Raw genomic sequence first — 5,848 nt, forward strand, 5'->3', positions numbered from 1 at the left:
GCAGGCAGCCAGCAATACGTAGCGCTGACCCGCCCCCAAAGTCGGGGAGACATGATTGGTGAATTCAGGGGTCTGCCCACATTCTTGGTGCGGGCAGGTTATTCAGCCTGGATTGTCAGACACGCTGTTCCTCCAACTATCGATAAATGAGAGTTTATTCTTTCCGAAAATAACATATCCTTTTTACAGACTGGCTAGTGAAAGAGGGAGCGAATGAATTAGTTACTGCCATCTAGTGTATAAAGAAATCAGTGCTAAGGAGGAGTGTTTGCTTCACTGTGCAATGAAATATATTTTTAATTTTGCAGTACAGAATTTTAAACTATGTAGCTTCTTTTTTTGTGTCAGAGTGAGGCTAACAGACAGCTTTGTAATAACTCATGCAGGGATTTTAAACGAAGGCATTTGAGAACTCTGAGGCAGCAAAACCCTCCAAAGCCTGAGTTCTGGAGCTGCACTATATTCCCCAAAAAAGAACAGGAGTGCTTGTGCTGGAAATGGCCCACCTTGATTATCATACACATTGTAAGGAGAGTGATCACTTTAGATAAGCTATTACCAGCAGAAGAGTGGGGTGGGGGGGAGGTATTTTTTCATGCTTTGTGTATATAAAAAGATCTTCTACACTTTCCACAGTATGCATCCGATGAAGTGAGCTGTAGCTTACGAAAGCTTATGCTCAAACAAATTGGTTAGTCTCTAAGGTGCCACAAGTACTCCTTTTCTTTTTGTGGATACAGACTAACACTGCTGCTACTCTGAAACCTGGCACTGTATTCCATAGCTCAGAGGAGATAAAACACAGTGATCCATCAATACCAAGGCTGCAAATTGAGATCCACTCCAAAATATTTCACAAAGAAAAGATGCCATCCTAGAAAAGAACAGGGCAGCCAGAGTCCTGGAGTACTGTCATGCTGAAAGCTCCCAGGCCTAGTTTCCCGTGGTTTCTGTTGGCACACAAGATTACTGCTCTCTGGCAATATTTAGAAGATCTCTGGTCAGTTCCCCTCCATCTGTTGATACCTGGTTTCCCTGGCATATAGTCCTTGAAACAAGTTAATACAAATGGGAAAGGGTTGCTGTCTACTGATGACTTGTCAGATTGCTTCTTTCTCCTTTTGCAGTGCTACCAGACCATCAGTCTTTCACAGTCCCAAGCAAAGGTGTATATGATCCTTTGAAAGGACTTTTAGTAAAACATCAAGTTTACAGCACTGCTTCCCCTCCAAAGGATCTCTTTAGAAGGGCTATGGCAAAAAGGTTCAGAAGTAACTACTGATTTTTGGGGTGCCTCCATTTTAATGTGTCTGAATGGAGACACCTTGAAGCTAATATTCATAGGAGCTGTGCTGCGAAGTCAGTGGCAGCTGCAGGATTCAAAATCAGAATCCACCTTTAAAAATGTTGGACTAAACCTGTAAGCCCAAATATAGACCTCTGAAGAAGGCCAGGCTCCTCCCTGAGCTTCTGCCTCACCACATCTCCCTTCAAGCTTTGCCCCACCAACCAGGGAAATACGGAAACTAACTCCACTCTTGTTCTAATTCCACAGCTTTACATGCAACCACAGCATGGCTGACTCAGACTTTTTGGGGCTACCTTCTCTAGCTCTGTGGCACCTTGATGCTGTCTCCATTTTTGAGAGCTGCCTCATTGGTCAACACTCCACTCACAAGTAAACATCATTTTTTGTCAGCCTTACCACTAGACTCTCACAGTCTTCAGCCAGAGTTTATTTTATGGGCCTCCAGAGCTAGCATAAGAGTGACATCAACTCATTTTAGATCCCTTTGATGTCAGGTGTAGGGGCAGTGGTGCTGGAACAATTTTTATAGTGGGGTTGCTAAAGACGGAAACCATGTATTTGGGTTGTTATTACTACCTCAAGCCAGAGGCACCCCTAGTTCTAGCACCTATGTGTGGAGGGCAAGTTTGTAAGAGTAACTCTCTGATACTTTTGCAGTTACTGCTTGTTATGCCCTCACCCTCACTGCACAGGTTGATTCCAGATTCTCTGAATCCTTATGGCCCTATTTCCCCACTGCCTTGCACTTTGTGTAGTCATTTACACCCATGCAAAACAAGTGTAAAATATTCCTGTTCTCATTTTACACTCAGTTTGACTGACTTTGCACGGGTTAAAGTGACTACACAAGGTACAAAACAGTGAAGAATCAGGACCAATATCCCCACCACTTCTAATGGCAGGTCAAGAGGAAGAACTATAATTTAGCTTTCATCCTCAAAGTCCTCCACCAAAGTTGTCAAGTCCTCCAGTAAAAAGAAAGAAGTCAGGACTTGATATTCATAATGTAGAAAAAACACTCAAAACACACAGGACTTGAAAGCATTAAAACTACAACCATGTTTATACAACATAAAAGCGTGATAGAGGACAAAAGCACATATTCTTATGTTACTTGCTTAAAGGAATACTGTCAGCCTGAACTCAGTTAAAATCTCACAAAATAAGTTAAAGCTGGTTTCAGATACTACACCTGCCATTTTGCACCGCACATGCCAAAGTTTGTGGTTTTACAATTGCATTTTCCTATTTTTAAAAATGCTCTTTCCCCCTTTTGTAAAAACTAGCACAAACAACAGGGGGAAATGACTAAGGTACTAATTCTGCATACATAAATGCTTAATTTTGAGCATGAGTACTCCCTCTGAATTCACCCTCTTCAATGTGACACTATTCACGTGCTTAAAATAAAGCATATGCATAAGTGTTTGAGTGAACAGGGTCTGTCAAAGAAAACACCCGGTATTTTGTTGTTGTTTGTTTGTCTAACTGCTTTCAGTTATAGCACTCGTGATACTTGTATCTTCTCCCTTTAAATTGCAGTTCACATTTTAATGCTTAGGGGAATTTAGATGACTTACTGTTGCCACTAGATAACTACCATATATTTTCAGGAATTCAACATGTTGTGAATAAAAAATATAATTTAAAGTGCACACTAAAGCCCTGATCCTGCAAGCACTTAGGCACATGCTTAACTTTAAGCATATGAATAAATCCTGTTTACCTCAATGGGACTACTCACATGTTTAAAGTTAAGCATGTGCCTAGGTGTTTGCAAGATCAGGATCTAAAAGCTGTAAACAAGTATTATATATATATCATAGTATTAATTAGGGAATATATTTATTTATATATATACTACTATAATATATATTACATATTATATATATTTATTATTAGTAGTATTAATAAAAATAATGATAATTTTAATTTATTAGGCCTCTGCAAGAAAAAGTTACAGAGTCTAAAATGTATAGTATTTTGGAATTATATGTGTAATAAAATATTTAAAAGTAGTCTTACTGAGATGAAAAGAAAGATATAAAGACCTGGTTAAAAAAAAAAATAAAGCCACAACAGAATTTTAGTCTACAATCAAAACAAAGGGATATCTTTTTGTTGTTATGTTACTATATATAGACTTAGCTTGATAACCAGTGGAATGTATATGTGTTATATTAATCAAAGGAGAAGTTCATTCCTAGTGGACAGAGCACTGGACTGGGACTCAGGAAACCTGTGCTCTGTTTCTGGTTCTACTATTGGCCTGCTGGGTGGCCTTGGGTAAGTTATTACATCACTCAGTTTCCCCATCTGTAAAATGCAAATGACATTGACCACCTTTGTAAAGTGTGTTGAGATCTACCAAACAAAAGTGCTATACAAGAACTAAGTATTATTATTATTTATTATTCCATAACAGTGGTCATATGCAATGAAAAATTCTGCCTGGATGCAATAAAAGAGAATTGCAAAGGAAAAGTAATCAATCATTTTATTAAAAGGCAGCTAAATTCAAAGTGCATTCTATTGATGATTCCAGAAAACACTCTTACCAAAAACAAACAAAATGCTACATATTCAGTTCCACATCAAAATGTGCTGTTGACTTCAGTGGTTACAGGAATGGGCTCTATCTGGTTTATCTGAAGAATATTTTTGGATGTTGTAGGCACTTGGGTTAAAAAGGAGGTGATCCATTTAACTCTGAGGGGAAATATATGAACATTTTTAATAAATACCACTTTAAAGTAAAATCAATCATTCTGAAAGGTACCTAATTTTCCTCACTAGGAGATGAAGTCTTCTATCTATCCGCACAACAAGCACAGCACGCAAAACAGTAGTTCAAGCTTCCTCACCCCTTTCTGACAGAGTGCCCTCACAACTTTGACCTGGAGGTCTCTATAGATTATAAAGTAGTTCCATCTCCATGGCTATTCAATCATTGTCCACTTTGCTAAACTACCAAGAAGGATGCCAGCTGGTATTAGAATGATACCATCAACTCCTTTCACACTGGCCACCACAAGACTGGTTAGATAGTAAGTTTAAATCACTACAGATCTGGGCTGGGTTTGAACTGGTGACCCAGAGGTAAAAAGCACTGTATCCCATAACTCCTTGAGTCATTCAGCCTCCCTGTACTTGTAACTCTTAATGCAAACCTTATTCCTAAGGTTAATTTAATACCTTTGTTCAAGCAGGTTCCAGTTGGCTGCAAGTTATGCCGCTTCTGATGCAGTTGGAACTTCAGGAGCTCCAGAGGTGGATCAGGCAAGGGCATGCTTTTAGAACAGTACCTGATTCACTTAATTAAGAGGACTTTGTGGCCATAACTGCTGTGGCCTACCATTCCCTGACACAATGAACCCCCAGAAAGAAAAGGATCCCAGGCATCTTTTTCGAAATTGACAAGAAGCCTCACAGAGATTATGAACTCAGATGACCCTTCTGAAACTTCAGAGAGTTCATGTTCAGAAGTTCTGACTCTGACACCTCTCAAAGGGACAATAAAAAGACACTAGAGAGGTACACTGCTATATGTAGGTTTGTCACTAAAAAGACACGGGTTTTCTCTCAATATTGAACACTGAAGTTCTAAACCTAGTGCATAAAGAGTGTGTGACAGATCCAGCATGAAGAATTTTGAAAGGAGATTTTACTAATGCATTTTGAAAATCTTGCCCAGACCTTGTCTTTTCAGAAATATGCCCTCATTTGTACATTTCACAGTGACCTTAAATCCACAGCGTCTATAAGGTTTCTTTGCATTTTGGCTTTGGAGTGCTTCTAAGACAGAGGTGGGATTGTCCAGTGGTTTGGACACTAGCCTAAGAGTTAAAAGACCTGGGTTTAAGTCCCTCATCTGGCACAGATATCCTGTGTGACCATAGGCAAGTCACTTACCTCTCTGTGCTTCAGTTCATCTGCATATGAGGATAATAGTACTTCTCTATTGAAGATAAATATATTAAAGATTGTGAAGTACTCAGATACTGTGGTAATGGGGCAGAGGGACACTTAATAAGTACATAAGATAGTCTTATTGTGTCCCACATTTGAGCACTGAGGACTGAAAGACTCCACCCTCTGAATAAAGAAAAGGAGGACTTGTGGCACCTTAGTGACTAACAAATTTATTTGAGCATAAGCTGTCGTGAGCTACAGCTCACTTCATTGGATTTATGCTCAAATAAATTTCTCCTTTTAAAGTACTCCTTTTCTTTTTGCGGATACAGACTAACACGGCTGCTACTCTGCACCCTCTGAATGTCTTCCTTTTCCATCTTCCCTATTTTTCCATCTGCTCCTTATAACTATATAATATAACTATGTTAAAAGTTTACTGTATATGTATCTTGAAGTGAATTTAAGTGTGAAATGTGCTAGATTTACAGACTTGGGGCTTTAAATCATCTACCCATGGAACAGATATAGCATATGCAGCAGCACACAACTTGTCCATACTAGCCTGGCAGTCTGCATCAAAACTGATTTGGAGGATCTATAGTATATAGTTAATACCAGGTAGTT

Source organism: Lepidochelys kempii, chromosome 5, assembly GCF_965140265.1.
Source record: "Lepidochelys kempii isolate rLepKem1 chromosome 5, rLepKem1.hap2, whole genome shotgun sequence".
NCBI classification, from domain to species: domain Eukaryota; kingdom Metazoa; phylum Chordata; order Testudines; family Cheloniidae; genus Lepidochelys; species Lepidochelys kempii.